Source organism: Petaurus breviceps, unplaced genomic scaffold (genome assembly GCF_028583685.1).
Source record: "Petaurus breviceps papuanus isolate PSGF00001 unplaced genomic scaffold, PetGlider_PUasm1.0 37, whole genome shotgun sequence".
Classification (NCBI taxonomy): domain Eukaryota; kingdom Metazoa; phylum Chordata; class Mammalia; order Diprotodontia; family Petauridae; genus Petaurus; species Petaurus breviceps.
The window spans coordinates 14,876,731-14,898,606 of NW_027186296.1; the positions used below are offsets into that span (position 1 = coordinate 14,876,731).

The window sequence follows — 21,876 nt, forward strand, 5'->3', positions numbered from 1 at the left end:
TCCTCCTGAGTACTCTATTATCTTCAAGTCTTTATGATAGTACTGGCTCTCCTCTTACCTGTCGGACTATTTCTGCTCAGCCTCATTTGTTGGCTCATCAACAGTATTGTGCTCCCTAACTAAGAGTATTCCCCAAGGTTCTGTCTTAAGCCTCTTTCTCTTCTAACTCCTCTCTCTTTCTTGGTAACCTCTTCAGCTACCATGGGTTAAACAATGATCTCTATGCAGATGACTCAGAGACAGATAGGTAGGTAGGTAGGTAGGTAGATGATAGATAGTAGATAGATAGATAGATAGATAGATAGATAGACAGACACAGACAGACAGACAGACAGACAGACAGACAGATAGATAGATAGATAGATAGATAGATAGATCTATTTATGCATCCACACAGTCTACTCTCAGCTTCATTCCATGTCACCAATTACCTATTAAGTTTCAAACTAATCTCTCTGCAGCTATCTCAAACTCAATATATCCAGAGCTGAGGTGATTATCTTTCCCCCAAAATTGTCACCTCTTTTAAAATCTTTATTTCTGTTGAAGTCATCACCATCCTTCCAGTCTTCCAGATTTATGACCTTCACATTACCCTCCATTCTTTCCTTTATAGCAATAGCTTAAATATCAGAGGTCCCAATGGTGGAGAAGGGGGTAGGCGTTGAGGGAAGGGTGTTAAGGTAAGGAGAGAAGATAGGAAAGTCATGATGGGAAGCTTACTACAACTGAAGACTGGAGAGTTTTTTCCTTCTCCATATTTCCCCTCCTCTAAAAACTCCCTTCATTAACTACCTGGTAACAGGTGAAAATCTATCATCTTCCCTGAAACCCAAGAGTACTAGCTCCTGAACTCCTCCATGATTCCCTTTCACATTGGGGATATGATAAATCATGGTTTCTTTCCCCTGCCATGCAGGTAGCCTAGTTATTTTTCTAAAAACCAAATAAGTTGTCCTCAAAACCTAGCCGGAGAAAAGGACCCGAAAGGTGAAGGCCAGTCTTTTTGGGTGGACTTAAACTATATTGAAGCAGTTTCCCATTCATCTAAGGACATAAAAAGTCCTGCCTGTGTGGACTCCAGGACTTTCAAACTCAGCAGATGTCCCAAGGCATATACTTTGGAAGCATGGGTGCCCAAGTTTACCAGAGCTGCATGCTGTAATCTTGTTGAATATACTTTCTGCCATAACTAAATTAACTCCTGCTAAATGACATACCAGTCTTTCATTTCATTTCAAAATCAGAGAGACAATCATGAATTAGGGTCAGCATGATACAGGGACAGAATTATGGATGGGGTTCTTCTAACTCAATGGAGCAGTACCCAAATCATCATCACCTTAATCTAGAATTAGCAGCTTAGCTCCTGACCTCCCTCCCAGCATCCCTATTTGATCCCTCTAATTCTCTTCCATGCTCTTTCGTATCATTTTCCCATTCTGTGATCTCTAACACAAGAGTTCCCAAACTTCAGCTGCCAGCCTTCCACTTGTTGACAACTTTCCAAGCTCTTCTATAAAGCATTTGTGAGAAAGCAAATGGAACCAAAACACAAACACATTCAAGATCTATTTTCATTCCATGAATTTTGCATTGCATTTCTATCTAGATTCAATGCAATTAAGAGTATAACCAGGACCACCTTTGGTGTTCTGGAATAAATGAGATTAATCGTTTTATTGAACAAAGTGATTTTGATATTCTATTAAGTTCTTTCCAATGGGATTCTTACTAGATAGATTATAGTTAGTTATTAACCATAACAGACAAATAGGAGAATAGATACTCAACATTTTAAAAAATATATCCTAAAGTTCTCCTGCTACTGTTCCTTAAAGGCAATGGTGGTGTGTTGGGGGGGAGGGGGAGGGTAAGCTACACATGTATACAATACCAAGCTATTCTATTTTTCCTCCTTTTCCTTTTTTCTCTTTTTCCTCCTCTTATTCTAATACAACTATTAGATCATGAGCTCTCTGAGAGCAGGGTCTCCTTTTTTTCTCTTTTTTTATATCCCCAGAGCCTAGCACCGTGCCTGGCACATTTTGTTCCCTCATTCAGCTCTGTCTAACTCTTCATGATCCATGGACCATAGCACACTAAACCTTTCTATCCTCTATTATCTCTTGAAGTCTGTCCAAGTTTGTGTTCATTATTTTCATGATACCATCAATCCATCTCATCCCCTACCATTCCTTTCTTTTGTCTTCAATCTTTTCTCACATTAGTTTTTTTTTTCCAGTGAGTCCCATCTTCTCATTATGTGGCTAAAGTTTTTCAGCTTCAGCTTCAGTATTTTCCCTTCCAATGAATAGCCTGAATTAATTTCTTTATATATTCCCTGATTTGACCTTCTTACTGTCCAAAGGATTCTCAAAAGTCTTCTCTAGCAGAATTTGAAAAATTCAATCCTGCAGCACTCAGTTTTCTTTATAGTCCAACTCTCACAGTCATGCATTGTTACTGGAAAAAACTATAGGTTTAACCATATGGACCTTTGTCAGCAAGGTGATATCTCTGCTTTTTAGTATACTGTCCATATTTTACATAGCTCCCCTTCCAAAGAGCTAAGCATCTATTAATTTCATGGCTACAGATGCCATCTGAAATGATCTTTGAATCTAAGGACATAAGATCTGACACTGCTTCCAGTTCTTCTCTCTCTTTTTGCCAAGAAGTGATGGGACTAGTTGCCAAGGTCTTAAGGTTTGTGTTTTGGCTTTTTTTGAGCTTCAAGTCAGCTTTTATACTCTCCTCTTTCACCGTCATTAAGAGGCTTCTTAATTCCTCTTCACTTTCTGCTTTTAGAGTAGTACCATCTGCATATCTGAGATTGTTGATATTTTTCCATGCAACTGTAATTCCAGTTTTTGATTCATCCAGCTTTGCATTTCAAATGATGTAAGGTAACAATATACAATCTTCTCATATTCCTTTTCTGATCTGAAACCAATCAGTTGTTCCATGTTTGGCTCTAACTGTTGCTTCTTAGCCTGAATACAGGTCCCTCAGGAGACAAATAAGATGATCTGGTATTCCAATTTCTTTGAGGACTTGCCATATTTGGTTGAGATCCACACAGCCAAAGACTTTAGTGTAGTCAGTGAAGCAGAAGTAGATTTTTCTGGAACTCTCTTGCTTTCTCCATAATCCAGTGAATGTTGCAATTTGGTCTCTCATTCCTCTGCCTTTTCAGAAACCAGCCTGCTCTTCTGGTAATTCTCAGTTCATGTATTTCTGAAACCTAATTTGCAGAATCTTAAGGGTAACCCTGCTAGTGTGTGAAATGAATGCAATTGTTCAATAATTTGAACATTCCTTGGCATTGCCCTTCTTTAGGACTGGGACATAAACTGATCTTTTCTAATACAATGGCCACTGTTGAGTTTTCCGAATTTGCTGACATATTGAGTGCAACACTTTATGGGTACCATCTTTAGGATTTTAAATAGCCTAGCTGGAATTCCATCTCCTTCACCAGACTTATTGTTAGCAGTGCTTCCTAAGGTCCATTTGACTTCATTCTCCAGGATGTCTGGTTCTAGATCATTCTCCAGGATGTCTGTCTCTAGATGGGTGACAACATCATTGTGGTTATTGGTGGTATTAAGATTTTTCTTCTATAGTTCTTTTGTTTATTCTTACCACATCTTCTTAATCTCTTCTGTTTCTGTTAAATCCCTATGTACCCAGAACATAGCAAGTGCTTAATAAATATATATTGATTGATTGGTTGAAGAGGGAAATGATACCGTGCCCAAATGAAGAAAATGAATCAACTTAAGCCAGACTGAAAGCATCAGGCTAAATTGGGTAAACTGAGGTTTCCTGCTTTCTAAATTAGTACATCATCTAGGCAAAATTGCAAAATAATCTCTGCCTCTGTCCTTTTCTGAACCCTTAACTAGTACCCTTTACAACAATGTTGCTTAGGTAAGTCTAAAGAATTATATTCTTAACACATTAGGTTCTCCCTCTGGGATTCTGGGCAAACCACCCAAATCTCTTTAAGTCTGGATTTCTGAATCTGTAAAATGAAACTCTTTTTGTGGTGGCAAAAAAAACCCTGGAAATGAAGGGCTTGCCCATCAATTGGTAAGTGGCTTAACAGACAGGTATATGAATGTAATAGAATACTCTTCTGCTATAAGAAATAAGATGAAGTATGGTTTCAAAGAGACATGGAAACACATGTAGGAATTTGTGCAGAGTGAAGTGAGCAGGGCTAGAAGAACAATTTGTACTATAACACCAACATTACAAAAACAATTTGGAAGAATGGTCGTATAATGATCAGCCATGATTCCAGAGGACTGATAAATAAGAACACTGTCCACTTCATGTCCTAGAGATGATGGACTAATATACAGAAAAAGGAATGTATTTTTGGATGTGACCAATATGGAAATGTTTTGTTTAACTGTACTTATGTAGAAGAGTTCTGTATTTCTTTCTTTCTCTCTTCTTTTTCTTTTCCTTTCCTTTCTTTCCTTTCCTTACTCTCCCTCTGTCCCTTCCTCTCTTCTTCTTTTTCCCTTTCTCTCCTTTTCTCTCTTTTTTTCTCTCTCTTTACTTCCTTTATTTCTACAATGGGTAGGAGGGCTGAGTGAGAAAAAATGAATGCTTGATAATAAAAATTATGCACACACAGGGGTGGAGGGTATATACATATAGACACACACACCACACACAAACGTACATATATTCTTTTCTCTTCTTTTCCTGAAGCATGGACAAGGACACTAGATTTCATGATCCATCCCTTCTAGGTATAAAAATATATTATTTCTTCCTCCTCTGCCCTGCCCCATATCCTACTGGAGTATACACTTTGGCTGCCCAAAAGCCCAACTTCCTCTACTCAGACCTACCTCCTCTAACTTCTTCTCCTGTGAATGCCACTTTAGCTAGGCATAGATCTGATAATCTGCTTAAAGTAATTAACATTAAGGTGTAAATGAGACTTATCCTGAGGGGGAGAGAGATTTACATTTTTTAAGAGAATCTTATTAAACCAAATTAATACCTAATTACTGTCCTCATATTTTTTAAGTCTTCAAGCTTTATAAATTACTTTCCTCACTCCCGCCTTCTGTGGAAGGTAATTAGCATTTTACAGATGAAGAAACTGAGTTTCCTCAGATGAAAGGAAGTTAATCCATTTACTCCAGGTCACATAACTGGGACCTAGAACTTTCAGCTCAGATAGTCTGACTCCAGGTCTACTGTTGTTTGGTTTTTTTGTTTGTTTGTTTGTTTTTTCCACTCTGACACATTACCTATAAATAGGTATATGGCTTTGTGGAGGAAGATATTTTGAGTCTGTGTTCCTTGCCCAGTCAGCCCTCTGAGGGAAGTCCCTGATTAGCAGGGAGTAAAGTACATAGAATTAGCATTACACACTCCTTCCTTCCACCCTTACCTTCCTCATCTTTGTAATCAGAGCTCCTGGTGATCAGTACGATCAAAGATCTGTCCCTTGGGGAGATAGCAGGGGTTGGCCTAGTGAACTGCACATGTTCAGAACTATAAATTGTGCATCTGATAGGGCAGTGAATCTTCTATTTAGGCTTAATCTTTACATCTTTACATTGCCATCCTTCCATCTGAGTCTAGGTTGAGTATTCTCTCAATGCAGGAGAAAAGAAACATTCCTGGAAGAACTGAGGTACTGGGAGATAACGGTTTCAAAGACAGTGTTATCTAGGCATGGTTAGTATTTTCTGGTTGGGCTTGGGTAGTTGGTAGAATGCTAGTTTGAGGGCTGAAAGGGAACTTTGAAGTTTTTGAATTTTACCTGTTCTTTTCACATGTGGAGAAGTTGATAACTAGAGCTACACAAGGTCACACAATTAATAAGTATTTGAGGAGGGATTCATACCCCAGCCTTCCTACTTATATCTTCATACCTTTACCTTAGGTCCCCAAAGCATTGCTCCTTCAGAGAACAGGAATCTAGTTGGTACAGAGGAAAGAGGACTCGGTATAGAATCTCAAGACCTGTAGACATTTGGCTCTCAGCTCTAATGCTAACAATATATATGAACGAGGATGTCACTTGACACCATCCCTTAGATTTTTTCTTTGTAATTGAAGAGATTGGCCTAGAGTATCTCTGAGGCCCCTTACACTTATTGAATGCAATCATTTCACACTTCAGGGTTTTCAAAGTGTTTTTCTCATTACAATTCTGAGGTAGGTAAGGAGAATATTTTTATCCCCATTTTACAGAAGAGGAAACTGAGACTCAGAAAAGTTAAGGGACTTACTTAATGTCACACAACTAGTAAAATGAGGAGGTTGGACTGGATAACTTCTAATGTCCCTTCTAGCCCTAAACCTTGTGATTCTAGTGTAAAAAACAGGATGCAAATCTCTATGTCATTACTCCAAGGCCACTGTGCTATTTACTCTACTTCAACAGCCTTTTTTTTTTTTTTTGCTTTTTGGAGGAAGGGAAGGTAGGGCAATTGGGGTTAAGTAACTTGTCCAAGATCGCGCAGCTAGTGTGTCAAGTGTGTGAGGTCAAATTTGAACTCAGGTCTTCCTGACTCCAGGGCCGGTGCTCTATTCACTATGACACCTAGTCCCCCCATTTATCAGTCTTTTGAGAGCAATTTGTAATCCCCAAAGGCACCTAGACAATGATATTTGTTATTGTTCAGTCATGTCAGACTCTTCATGACCCCATTTGGAGTTTTCTTTGGAAAGATGGTGGAGTGGTTTGCCATTTCCTTCTCCATATCATTTCACAGATGAGGAAACTGAGGCAAACAGGGTTAAGTGACTAACCCAGGGTCACACAACTAGTAAGGGTCTGAGGACAGATTTGAACTCAGGAAGAGAAGTCTCCTGACCTCAAGCCCAGTACTCTATGCACTGTGAAGCCTAGCTGTCATAGACATAAAATTGCCAAGACATAGAATCAAAGAATCTTAATGTTAATTGAGTTAGTTCATAACTAGTAAATAATATAATAACATAGTGGCACAATAAGCTAGAATAATATAATCCTAATAATTCATATAATAATAATCCATCATTTTACCATCTTTAGAGGTAGCCAATTGGCACATTGCTCATTAGACCAAGAGTTAAGAATACCCAAGTTCAGATCAAGTCTCAGATACTTAGTAGCTGTGTGAGCTTGGACAAGTCACTTGACCACTGTCTGCCTCAATTTCCTCACCTATAAAATGGAGATAATAGTGGTACCTACCTCCCAAGAATGTCTTGAGGAAAAAATGAGATAATATTTGCCAAGTGCTTTGCAAACCTTGAATGCTGGCTATTTATTATTGTTATTTTCATTAAGGAAGTCCAGAGAATGTACCTGTTCCAGGTTCATGGACTCTTAAAAATTTTTTTTCATTTGTTGTGAACTTAATAATTATTAACGAACATTTCAATATATTTTTGAAAGAGGCACAAATAAGGAAAATATTTAATAAATGTTTGTTGATTGATAAATTTAACAACATAGCAACAAAACTACTCCTGCAATTTTTTTTCTTCTATTCATTAAAATGTTTTATTAAATGGCCTTTTGGGGATCTAACACTACCTACTAATCTACCACACACAACCCTGGAAGATTTTCCTTGAAATAAACATGTCTAGTCCAGCAAAACAAATTAACATACTGGCCATGTTTAAGAATATAGATAAATCTATTTCTGTATTTCTAGTCCAGTATTTCTCTGTCAAGTGGTTGGAGGTATGTTTTATTGACATTTTCTTGAAGTCATTTTTGTTCACTGATCTTTCTGTGACCTATCCCCAAAGGGTAACCCTAACTTCAGTGCCCAGAATTTGGGCTACAAGTAGCGGTACCCCAACACCTGATGTTATTCTGAAGGGAAAACTGAGACATGAACTTTGAAACCCTAGAAGAGGGTGTCATGTTGATGTTTTATTTTTTACTGTCCTAGATAATTTTGAAGAGCCTTGTTGACTATTCCAGACCTGGGCTTAGGCCCTTACAGGCAGGTTCCTGACAGAGCTCAACTTAGGTATTCTATCCTAAGCAGTGTAATAGGAGATGAGGATTTGATCATCATCTATTAAAGCACACATTTATATAAAGTAGCTTCTCAGATATCTTTGTCTCTTTCTCTCCACCTCCACATCTCAGTCTCTTTGTCTCTGTCTCTGACTCATATTTCTGTCTCTCTCTGAATCATCTCTCTGTCTGTCTCTGTGTCTATCTTGTCTCTTTCTATTTCCACTTCATCTCTGTCTCTCTATCTCTGACTCTGTGTTTCTATATCTCTCTCTGACTTATTTCTCTATCTCTGACTCTCTGTCTTGTGTCTGTCTTTCTCTGATTCGTTCTTTTTGTATCTCTCTCTGTCTCTCTCTCTCTGACTCTGTCTTTCTATGTCTCTGGCTTGTATTGCTATCTCTGTCTCTGACCTTGTCTCTCTTTGTCTTTCTCTCTTGTCTCTGTCTCTCTATATCTGTCTGTCTCTGACTGTCTCTCTGTGTCTCTGTTTTGTCTCCCTCTTTCTTTGTTGCTCTCTGACTTGTCTCTCTGTGTGTTTGACTTTGACTCTATCTTTTTTGTGTCTCTATCTTGTCTCTCTATCTCTGTCTCTTTTTCTACCTCTCTGTCTCTCACTGTCTTTCTCTGTCTCTTTCACTCACATATATATGTAGTCACACTAACATTGAGCAGTCAGAAAATAATCTTTACTTCCTTGGAACATTAATAGTAAATTATTGGATACTTATGCCCTATTTTGTCTTTTAGAGTAATGTATGTTTACATGCCCAGTGTAGTTACATAGTAGATGGTGGATAGCTGTGGAACTTAGCAAGACCTGCCCCTCACACATACCAGCTACTCACCTGAGGGCAGAGGACTTAGCTTCTGGTGCCTTGAGAGATTAACTACAGATAAATTGTGGGTCAGTAGAGGGAGTTTCCATCACCACTCTGATGAATCACAACTTCCCTTCCCCACACCCATACACCCCCAATTTTTTTTCATATCTCCTCCTAGTAGATGATAACCTCTTTGAAGGCAGGGACTACTTCTCATTTAACTTTGCACCTTTAGAGTGTCTAAGGTAAGTGCCCAACACAGAGTAGGAGATTAATAACATTTTTGACATTTCAGTATCTTGTGACCTACAAGGAAAAGGTTAAGTAGGAATGAGATGGTGAAGAATAGCCCAGTCCTGTCACACTGGTGGGATTAAAAATAAGATGCCCCTTCCTACCAAAGTCCCACTCAGAGTGAACGAGCAGCCTCTGCCTCGCCCTTCTTTAAAGTAGTGGTGAGTCAATTGCTATTTAGAGTGAGACAGGGCCTGAGGTTATCCATTTTCTTTTGGCTCAGACAACCTGGACTAATTCTGTCTCATCCTTTGTGGTTGGGTCATCTTGATGAAAGTGAATTAGTGGGAGAAAACAAAAAAAAAAAGAGAGAAAGATCCTTGTTTTTCCCAGTGCTAATTTCTACCATGTTAAATATGGCTGTTCTAGCCATGATCGTGGAGTCTGGTGTCTATGATTAGCCATTTAACTGTGTGGTAATTGCAAGCTAAATAGAGTAAAGTGTTTACAACAAACCGCTCAGTTTGGAGAGGGAGGCTTCCTCCAATTACCTTCTATGAGAGTGACATAAATAAAAATTTGCATTGGAGAAGGGCCCTTCAAGAAAATTATACATCGATGATTGTGAATTCTCTCCATCGCCTATGGACTAGTTCCACCATGGTAATGGCAACATAATTGTAGTGATGGTCTGTAATATTTTATATCCTACTATTATTTACCCAAACCTTATGGTACATCACTTTGCTCTTTATTAAAGGTAACGATGTCTGCTTCTGACCATTATAAATTTCATCTTGACAAGCCTGTGACAGGGTAGTATTATGAGTGATGATCTCCCAGAATATAGGCAGGTCTGGGATCATTAAAGATAGGGTCCTGGCAGCAAAGAAATTGTAGAAAGGTTGGCTTGTCCTCTGGTCATTCTGGCCTCCAGCCAGAGCAGTACCGTTTCTGTGCTGTGATATATCCTTGTCTTTAACCTGTTCTAAAGTGTCTGGATTTCCCACCCACCCATTCCTAGGTAGTACCAGGCCTGGAGTCAAAAAGACCTGAGTTTAAATTTTACCTCAGACAACTTACTAGCTTTCTAGTCACTTAAACTCTGTCTGCCTCATTTTCCTCACCTGTAAAATGGGGATAATAATAACCCTTGTCTCCCAAAGTTGGTTTAAGGATAAAATAAGGCAATTTTAAAGTTTAATACATGTACATATATGTACATATGTGTGTACACATGCATATATGCATACATATGTGTGTTATTATCATGGTAACCTGGTATTAAGGAAATAGTCTGGCTGTGGTGATTGCAGAGGCAAAGAGATTAGAGGCAGGAAGATCAGTTAGGGCAGGGAGGGAGAGCATAAGCATTCATATAGCATTTATTATGTGCTAGGCACTGTGCTAAATGCTTTTATAAAATTATAAATTTATAGATATATAATATTCTAAAATTATATATACATATATGTTTATATGTGTATGCATACCCATTTACATACACACATATATGTGTATTGTATTTATGTGTGTATACATGTGTACATAGACACACATGCATATAAATTTTTTCTTTGTTCTAGGATCAGGCAGGAAAAGATTTATGCCCTTGAGCCCACCAGGTAATTTCCATGACAAATTCTCCAAATCAGGAACGCTCCTTAAGGCCTTGGGTATGGAGTATTGCTTAAAGAAACTTTGAAACACTCTCTTCCAGGTTCTTCTTCCTTATTTAGAATAAAACAAAGCTGAACAAAGTCATGCCTGAGGAAAGTGAACTTCTTGCAGACAGAGTTTTGCTGTCTCCTGTTTGGCAAGAGGAAGAAGGTGCTTTTAAGGCTTCTCAAACTTTGAAAGGCAGTATTTGTTTTTGTGAAAAAGCTGATGAAACCTCATTACCTTTTTTAATTCTACCCTAAACCTTAGTTCATTACCTCTGCCTGAACTCAGTTAGGACCCTTCTAACTGGGGCAGCTGGTGGCTTTGTTGTTAGAGTAGTGGCTCTAGAAATAGGAAGACTCGAATTCAAATGTGATCTAACTGTGTGACCCTGGGGAAGTCACTTAACCTCTATATGCCTCAGTTTCCTCAACTGTAAAATAGAGATGATAATAATAGAACCTGCCTGACAGAGTTGTTAGAAGGAACAAATGAGATAATTTTTGTAAAAGTTTCTAGCATACAGCAGGTGCTAAATAAATGTTCATTCCCTTCCTGCCTCTCCTAACTGGTCTTCCTGCCTCTAATCTCTTTGCATCTCCAATGCATCCTTAACATCAGTGCCACACTATCTCCCTGATGCCGTGTTACCATGATACTCCCTGTTCAAAAACCTTCAGAAGCTACTCATTGATGTATTGCCTACTGAATAAAGTGCAAAATTTTTATCTTGGCCTTCAAGCCCTTCAAGCATAGGAGTATGTTGGTAAATATTTAACAACCAGCTCTCTGGGAGGTGGGGGGGAGTGTATATCTGATGCTTTAATTTGTATTTAATTTGTATTTTTAATATTTTTCTCCATCACTTTCTTAAATCTAGACAATCATAAAAACAATAAATTGATTTGTAGTTTTTTTCTGATTCCTAAGAAATAAATGCTCACAATGATCATTTAACAAAGAGTCATCCTGAGTTGACTCCAGCTTACCTTTTCAGCCTTAATTCACATCCTCCATTTTTCCCATTCCATATTCCAGGCTTTACTCATCATACCATGACCCTATCTTACATCTTTCCCACCTCCATATATTTGCCTACATTGTCCTCCATTCCTGAAATGAACTGCCCCTTCATCTTTACCTGTTGAAATCTTTTCCTTTTCCTTCTTTCCAGGCTTATTTGAGGTGCCAATCAACTTCCTGATCATGCTGGCTAGAAATTATTTCTCCCTTCCTCAACTATGTCTTACCACTCTGTTTATGGTAGACTGGTAGATTGGTAGACATACCAATCATATTTTAGCATGATGGTTATTTGTGTATAGGTCTCATATCTATACATTAGATTTTAAGCCCCTTGAGGAAAAAAGACTATGTTATTTTCTATCCTTAATCACATGGTATATCAGCACAGCTTGCACATAATATATGAAAATATACTAGACTAGAATAGATTAAAATGGGATGGAACAGGAACAAAACAGAATAAATAATTGTTATTTAGTCAGTTGATCGTGTCTGACTCTTCGTGGTCTCATTTGGGGTTTTCTTGGCAAAAATACTGGAGTAGTTTATCATTTCCTTCTCCAGTTCATTTTCCAAATGAGGAGACTGAGGGCTAAGTGACTAGCTCAAGGTCACACAGTAAGTATCTGAGGCACTATTTGAACTCAGATCCTCCTAACTCCATGGCCAGCACTCTATCCACTGCACCACCTAGCTGCACAATAGAACAAATAATAGAATTAAATATTCTTGATTTTCACTCCTTGCTGGGGGGGATGGAAAGAAATAATTTTACTTTACTCTGATATTCTAATTCCATTTTCTCCTTGTAAGACTCTCTGATCCCAGAAAAAAACTGCTGTTCTGAAACTAATAGATCTAACACATGAGACCCAAGTTAAACATTTCTACATGTGCCTCTCAGTAATAATGTGTATGTTCCAAAGAAAAGGATACCCAAAATAAAAATGAGTTGTTCATAAATCCATGTTCCACTTATATGCAATTTAAAGACAAATCATGTACAGGTCTATGCACACTGCCTCTCAACTTTGTGAAGGAAAAGTTGCTAAAAATCTTGGGATGGAAAAACAGAATGGTGTAACCATGGGCAAAGGGGGCTGGAGGGTTTTAAGTACATACTATTAAAAACCCCTCATAAAAAAGAAAAAATGTGTATTTATTATGTCATATAAAGCAAAGGATGGTGACTAAATTATCAGAAATGAAGGAGGTGAGCTTGGAGATCTGCAGAGGGGTCAGTGTTTCAGGTTACAATTCAAGAGAGAAATTGGAGGGGGACAGAGACAGAGAACAGACAGGGAGGGAAGGAGGGAGAGAAGGAGGAAGAGGAAGAAGAGGAGGAGGAGGAGGAGGAGAAGAGAGAGACAGAGAGACAGAGAAAGAGACAGAGACAGAGATACAGAGAGAGATTTGGGAAGGAGGGAGAGAGGGACAGAAGGAGGGAGGGAGAATTGTCATGACCACAGGGTAAGCAGAAGCAGAGGAGGAATTCAAGTCAGGTGGACACAAAAGAGTGGGAAAAAATGAACAGAAAAAGTATGAAGTAATAGGATGAGCTTAGGTAAGAAAAGGACAGTGAAGGACCTGAGACCACGATTCAAAGCTATCCACTGAATGATAGGCTCCTTCACTCAGAGCTCCAACAAAGGTTTGATGAAGCAGGAATTTGTCAACAACATCTTTTCCTCTTTAAGGAGGCAAATCAATGAGACTTTGGGACTGATGCAGAACTAGAGACTGTCACAACCAAGAAAACAAAGTCCTGTAGGTAGCAAAATTCCCAACATGTCCCTCTTGGCCCCAAAAAGTAAGACCACAGCAGTGTTGCAAAGTCCCAGCTGGCTCTCATAAGAGGAGAAGGAAGAAAATCCTTTGCCCTTTATAATAGTATGGGCTTCCTCACATGGGTTTATCAAATAAGCATTTCATCCTATGAATTGAAAAATTAGGGTCAACTATTTTTTACTAATTGTGGTGGCACAGTGAATAGAATGCCAGGCCTGGAGTCAGGAAGACCTGAGTTCAAATATGATCTCAGAGGCTTACTAGCTATGTGAGCCTGGGAAAGTCACTTAACCCCGCTTGCCTCAGTTTCCTCATCTACAAAATGAGCTGGAGAAAGAAATGGCAAACCACTCCAGTATTTCTGCCAAGGAAACTCTAAATGGGGTCACAAAGAATCAGACATGACTAAATTAACAAAAAACAACAAAATTGTAGAGGTTGCCCTGATATATGAAAGACAATTCTATATGTCAGTCAATAACTAAGCATTTATTAAGCACCTAGTGTGTACCAGGCACTGTTCTAGGCACTGGGGATACAGACAAAGAATGAAACAATCTATATATTCAAGGATCTTACATTCTGATGGGGAAGACAAAAAGTACATATCTGAGTATATACAGAAGAAATATAAGTAAATACAGAGAATTGAAAGACAGTTAAAGAAGGAAAGCACTTGCATTTGGGGGAAGGGCAGGGATCAGAAAAAGTTTCATATAGAAAATGGTACTTATTTTGTGTCTTGAAGAAAAAGACAGGTTCTATGAGGCAGAAGTTTGGAGGGAGTGCATTCCAGGTATGAGATGTTTAAAGGCATAGAGTTAGAAGATGGAATATTGGATTTGAGGAGCACAGAGGACTTGTTTAATTGGATTACAGTGTATAGGATAGGGAGTCAAATACAATAGGGCTGAAAAGAAGTCCATTATAGTATAGTAATATACATAGATGCTTTAGCACCTTTGATAATATTAATAAATTAATTCATGCAAAAGTTGAAAGGTTTGTGCTGTCACAAGCAAAATAAGATAACTATGAATTAGTAAGAGAAAAAAAAACTAGAAAAAGATGCCACATACCCATTTCATTATCATGTTTCTAACTAAAAACATAAGGTTCATGATTAATTGTGTTTACGTGTAGAAGTCTCCCTATTTCCTTGATATTTTTAAAGTCAAAATTGGGGGGAGGGGATAGATAATGAAAGCAACTGCTCCTATCTCCTCAAACTTCATTAATCTTTAAGATTCTCACCCCCTTCTGCTGGCTTACAGAAAAGACAATGTGACGCAGGCAAGTCATTTAACCTCTGGGAGTTTCTTTCATCACAGTAAAATGAAAGTGGTGCAACATCCCACCAAAGCTCCCTTCCAGCTCTGTGATCCTATGACTCATACAGAATCACACAGCAAGCTGACCCCACATTAATTGAAATCTAGATCTTTTCATGTTTATCTCCTTTCTTCAGCAAGTTCTTGGCACTTAGGGCAAAAATACTGCTTTTAGAAACACCCTCCACCCCAGTTTTATAGGAAGAAAACAGGAGGGGAAGACAAAATGTGTATGTAAAGATGGCCTTTCCTTTCTTGAAGAAAGCCCTTTCCTTTCAAATTTCAAGTCAATTAAGATTTGATGAATAAAGGTATTTTAAAATACCTTTTTACCCCAGAGTATAAAAAAAGAGAGAGAGACCAAGCAAATTAATACAGTGCCAGATAATTCTTACATCTTAAAAGATTACAAGTGTCTTTGTGGGGCTGATAATCCCACTCTGGGTGAGAGATAAAAGGAGAAGTCTATAAGGCACTTGCATAAGGGTAGAACTAGAGATGACTGATTTTCTTCTCAGTTCCCTTTACTCCAACCATTGACATGTAGCCTACTGTTCCTTTGTCTTCTCTAGCAAAGCCAAAGTTCTTAATCTTTAGGGAAGCCTTTCCTGGAACCACAGAATTGTTCTAAAATAGAAGGGAGAGTGGAGAGCAGTGGCAGTTGGAGCAGGTGTTTGTCATATTTCTTATTCCAAAAGGTACATGGGAATGGGGGACTAGTGTGACTACACTGTTCAACTTAAAACCTCTCTAGTGGAGATCAGAAGGCACACTATAATTACATGTTTCCTTCTAAAGCCGACACCCAACAAAAAGAGGGTAAATTTGGTGTAATTTAAAACCTACCCTTTACTATTTTTAAATAAGTAAAAGGATTTTCACATATTCCCTGGTCTTCCTTTTTTCCTCCTCTATTTTTGTAGTTCATGGACGACTTGAATGCTAATTTTGCTTTTATCGAGACTAATAATGTGTACAAAGCATAGCTTCTACCCCTAAAGCAAAGCATGTTTCAGATGAACTTATCAATACTTCTTTGCATCTAAAGGAAAGGTACTAGAGTCAAAACTATTCTAACCTCTCTGTTGAATTCAGTCATTGTTGGCTAAACAGATTACAAACCAAAGTAAAACATTGAAGTGAGATCCATTCTTTCAGCCCAGGGAGAGGAAACGTTTCTAGACCCAAAGGAAGTATGTGACATCCTGGGAAAACAAACCCAGATGCCAAGAGTCATAATAAATGCTGAAGCCTGCATTATTGCTATGGGTATTATTTTAAATTAAGTCTGTGTATCCAGGATTGGAAGGCACACAAATTTAAAATAATAATTCCTGGATTAGTGTTTGTTTAGAAGGCACATCCATTAAAAAATCTGGTAGTTGGATGATTAGAAAGGTGAAAATGAAGAAATAGCTATAAGAGGAGTCGGGAGATGGGAATTCGAATCCAGATCCTGTCATTAACTAGCTGTATGACATCATAACTCCCTGAGTCTCAGTTTCCTCATCTTTAAACTGAGAAGATTGGAACAGATAGAACATCATAGATTTAAAGTTGAAAAGGACCTTAGAGGCCATCTGGTCTAAACTTTCATTTTGTAATGGCCAACTTAATGTATCATGCCTATTTGATCTCTAAGGCTCCTGGTAACCCTAAGTTTCTTTGATGATCTTTAAGCTATTTTTCAGGGCTTTGAAATTCTGAAATGTGAGAAACATACATACGTTTTAATAGCACTTACAGTTAGGCATACCAATTTGATAAAGTAACATATTAATTTTCCAGAACCTCAAGCAGAAAATTTCAGGTTAAAGTAGTTGTGTTATATAGCAATACCAATGGCAAAGGGTGGTATTGCAGCCTAGCTTTACAAGTACTGTAGATACTATGAATTCTGAGGATAAAAAGAAGGGAGCTAAGTTCAATGAGCTAAGTATTGAGGCAATAAGAAAGAAATTTCTTTGATCTGGGAAAGGCAAGATGAAGAACATGACAGAGAAGAGACCCTCTAGGTGACAAAGTGATAAAAAAAAATGTACTTTCCTCTGCATCCATATCATGTTCTTTTACCTTTGAATTGTTATTTATTTCTGGCTCTTACATGATGATGATCAGAGAGAAAGAAAATGACAGTCAAAAAAACCCCATCACTGGAAGACTAAGGAATGGGCAAAACCCTTTTTGAAAAGATAGGGTAAGGGCATGAGAGCTAAATGTAGGCCTTTGGGATTCAGACTTCTTGTTCATGTATTTGGAACTGAGATGGTTGTCTCAGTTAACTGTTGGTTAACAGTTGCTGTTGGAACCAGGCTTCCTGATTGCCACCCCAGTGTTTTGGGGCAAGTGACCACTAATACTGGCATGGAATTGCTGGGTTCTCACAAACAAAACCAGAGTAGCCAAAACTGTGGGCTGTAGCTGCAGCTAATGCAGCCATGCCTCAGGAGTGCCATTCCAATGTGCTTTGGGATTTCCCTGACTGCACTCAGAAAACTGGGAAGGTACCCCTAAAGAAGTTTGGGAAAATGACTAGAAGCTCCATGAAGGAGCATTTAATATTTTTCTTCCATTTTTGTTATCTTTAATAAACCATTTGGTCACACAGTCCAGGTACAGGGTGGGGGCCTTCATATTTTTAATATTTTGAATACCATCCAAACATGGAACCACCAGTTACAGAAAATTGAGAATTTTTGAATACTGTGGATAAATTCACTTACCTGGGAGGTATACTTTCCAGGGATGTATATACATTGATAATGAGGTTGATTCATGCATTGCCAGAGCTAGGTCATATTTGAGAGACTCTGAAGGAAAGCTTGGGAGAGAAGAGGTATTAGACTGACTACCGAACTGAAGACCTACAGAGCCATTGTGCCAACCTCACTGTTATATGCCTGTGGAACCTGGACAATATAGCAGCATCATGCCAGGAAACTAAATTACTTCCATTTTAATTATCTCAAGGAGATTCTGAATATCACCTGGCAGGATAAGATACCAGACAGTGAGGTCCTTTCTCAAACTAAACTACCAAGCATTCAAACTTTACTGCAGAAATTGCCGCTCTGATGGGCTGGCCACATTGTTTGAATGCCAAATGTACCCTTGCCTAAAAGACTATTTTATGGAGAACTCACACAAGGCAAGTACTCACATGGTGGTTAGAAGAAGTGATACAAGGACATTTTCAAGGTCTCTCTTAAGAACTTTGGAATTGATTAAATGACATGGGAAACACTGGCATACGACCACCCAGCACTCATCAAAGAAGGTGCTATGCCCTATGAGCAAAGCAGAATTGAAGTAGCTCAAAAGGAACTCGAGATAAGGCAAATTTAGAAAATCCACCCCAAATGTTCACATGCCTGACCTGTGGTAGAACATTCCTAACTCATATCGGTCTGATCTGCCATAGTCTGACACACTGTAACTTGACATAATTATGTCATTTTGGTGCTCTTAGAGAATAAAGGACAACAAGTACCGACCATGTAGGTACCAGGTGTCACACTTCCATATCTAATAATAATTCATATATAGTACTTTAAAGTATGCAAAGCACTTAACATACATTAGTTCATTTAAGTCAATAACTGTGAGATGGCTACTACCGTGTTCCCCCGATAATAAGACCTATCCCGAAAATAAGCCCTCCCCTTACTGTGTAAGATTCCTCTAAAATAAGCCCTCCCCCAAAAATAAGCCCTATTGAGATTGCTACTGTAGTGAAGGTGATCCCCTGCGCTACACGCTACATTGGTACCCTCTGTATGCACCTTCTCTCCCCCTTCGTGAAACGCACGCCGGGCTCCGAGCTACATCCAATCAGAGCTGCAGCAGTGAGCGCGTCATCCTGTTCTTTATTGAATTCATTATTGAATAAAGGTACATTTTTTTGTTCACATTTACCTGTTTATTACAATTGCTGTCAATGTTCATTAAAATAAGCCCTCCCCTGAAAATAAGCTCTCTGGTGTTTTTCTGTCCAAAAAAATTAATAAGACAGTGTCTTATTATTGGGGAAACACGGTACTGGTGTTATTATGCCTGTTTAAGAGCTTTAGGTAACTTATCCATGGGCATACAACTAATATACATCCCAAATTAGGTCTGAACCTAGTTCTTCCTCATCCCATGCCTAGCACTCTGTCCACTAAAGCACACTGCTTCTCCCCACCTAAGGGAGATAAGGTCTATTTATCATTTTCTTGCCCTTCCATGGTAACAGTTTTCAACTCAATCTATGGGAGAAGTTATTTGTCTCTTGAGAATATATGCCTCTAATTTAATGGTAGAAATAAAGGGGAAAATATTCATGTTATGGAAATTTGTTTTGTGGGCAATTTTGCTGAAATACACCTAGTCCATAAATCAAGGGATACCCGCAGCTGAGGTGTTAAATTAATGTATATAACCTCAGTTAATAAGGGTAACTTACATGTATATGTATGTGTTCTTTATGGCAACAATATGCTTTATATAAATAAGTGTAGCAGGGATAAGACATAATAATAAGGAGCTAACCTATTCTCTTCATTCTTTCCTTTTTCTTCCATAGACTTTTGAGTGGACAAACCCAGGCCCCTCCAAGGTAAGACCTATTTTTTATTATTTCTCAGTTGAATGATGAAGTTGCTATGCTTTTTTTGTTTTGTTTTATTTAATTATACCTATAGAATGGTTGGTGTTGGCAGCTCTTGGGAGAAAAACCCTTCTGCCAAAGAAGATCTGCAACTCAATGTCAGAAAATTATCTGAGGCACTTGTATAAATGACTTGACCAAGGTCACACAGCCTGTATGTGACAAAGAAAGGACTTCAACTCAGGTCTTCCTGACTCAGAGGTCTGCTCTCTACTGATATTCTTTTGCCTTTTTCCCCCCCTATTGCAGCCTTTCACTGAATCGCATATGCAATAATGTGACTTTCAATAGATGCTCAGATTTGGGAGATTTCAGCTGCAGTATATGTCAAGTGAGGAGCCAGGCAAATAAAGCCTGAGTGAGTCCAGGGGCTCCAAAGTGAGAGCAATAGAGAGAGAAAGGAGTCAGCTTTTTGTCTTTGGGTTTCTAGCCTGATTAGCCCCTTTATGAGGCAGAGGACGACTTGTCTCTGAAGCTGGATCACATGAGACACATGCTTTGTGAGCCTCTGTGGCAGGGTGCTCCTCAAAGCCTTTTCTGGGAAGGGAAGAAAGAAAAAGTGCTTTACACCCTCCTCCCAGCCCCACTTTCCCCCTTCCCACTTCAGGGCCTCCAGTACAAATCAGATGAAGATTTTACCAGGGTATTCCCACCACCAGAGTCCAACAGAGCTCAATTAACCAAGTTGCTCAACTTTCCAGTAGTATCAGTCAAAAACAGAGATTGAGGAAGCCCTAATCTCATTAAGAAAGACAATAGGAACACTCTCCTATCTTGTTAGGAAATCAGGTTTCATTTGATGGACTATGTCGGCTTTGTAAATGCAGGAAACACTTTTTTTTTCCTTTTCTTTCCTGGGTTTTTTTTTTGTAGGACCAACTTGAACTTGTAAGTACTGAACTTCCTGTGCCTAGATAGAAACACCATAAAGAGGGGACACCTCCCCCACTTCCCAACTCTTTTTTTGGGGGGGAGTGAGATCCAGGCCTGAATGCACAAAATTCTAAAGGTACCAGAAAGTTAACCATCCCCCACCCCACTCCCTACCAAATGAAAGTAACTGACAACTGGGGAGTGTGTGTGGTGGGAGAGGAAAAAAGGAAGCTTCCAGCCAGGCCCTGGATGCCCCCTATATACCTGATTGTGGTTACAGTCTTTGCTGGACATAGGGTGGAGGGAAGCAAGTGGTCAGAGCAGGGGTTTTAAACCCTAATGGTTCCTTGGATACTTTTCAGGGAATCTATTGATTTGAGAGAGAAAAACATGTTTTTTCCCCCACCAACCTCTTAATGAGATTTAGCTTTTTATGATTAAAAATAAATTTATCCTAAAAAGGAGGCCATAGGTTTCACCAGACTGTCAAAAGGGTCCATGATGTTAAAAAAAAAAAAAAAAGAACTACTGAGCAAGAGGGTGATTATGACTATGGCAATTTTACCATCATTTCTACCAATTCAAAGTGAATTCCAATTTGCTATTCTCTGCTATTGCTTAAGCCATTTGCAATAAGGAACTTCAGGACCTCAGAAAACTTGAATCAGACTCATTCTGTGTCATGTACTCTTTTTTAAACTGAGTAACTTTATGGATGCAACATTCCTACTGATATATGATCTACAATGCAGATTGTAGTAATAACTGACATTTGTGTAGTACTTTAGAGTTTTCAAAGTATTCAATATACATTATCTCATTCGAACCTCGTGATGATGCAGTAAGCAATAGGGTTTTTAATATTCGTGTTTTGCAGATGAGGGTTTTGGAACTCAGAGAGGCTCAGTGATTTGCCCACAGTCCTAGAGCTAGAGGCAGGATATGATCATACCAAAGTCTTCCTGACTCAGAGGTCAGCTCCCTAACCTCTGCTCTGGCTACATCTCTGAAACCAGTTCTAGTGTCTTTTGAGCACTGATGGGCATTTTGCAGTGGAAAGAATTCTGGACATGGAATCAGAGGATTTGAGTTCAGACATGGACCCTAGCTCTCTATTTTATGTATAACCTTGGACAAGTCACCTAATGTCTCAGGATCTCAGCTCCTTCCTCTTTTGGACTAGATGACCTCTAAGACCCCTTTTTGCCATGATCCTTTGATTAAAGTAAATAAATAAATCTTCCTGCACTATAGTTACATACAGTTCTGCAAATTAATGCCTTTGAATCATAAAAGCTGCTTGAAATGAACAATTCTTTCAGCTCCTGACATTTTTTTTAATTCTATAAATTGCAAACATGATTTGTATAGCAAATATTGTGCTCTTCTTAACCTGATTGTAATTGGAAGAACCTACCAGTATGTATTCCACAAGTCTGGCTCATATGGAGGATGGAAACATAATTACAGTACAGGCAATCTCAT

The 21,876-nt window shown here is 38.7% G+C and overlaps 1 long non-coding RNA gene across 2 annotated transcripts in view; it reads left to right on the top strand.

Moving 5' to 3' along the window:
* The window catches only part of LOC138168955 (uncharacterized), a 563,138-nt gene extending 542,285 nt beyond the window's left edge, over positions 1 to 20,853 (top strand). For both annotated transcript variants that reach the window (XR_011170241.1, XR_011170242.1), the window contains one exon: positions 19,435 to 20,853. This is a non-coding gene — a long non-coding RNA (uncharacterized lncRNA). The remainder of the gene's footprint in view (positions 1 to 19,434) is intronic.
* The last annotated feature ends 1,023 nt before the right edge of the window (positions 20,854 to 21,876 follow it).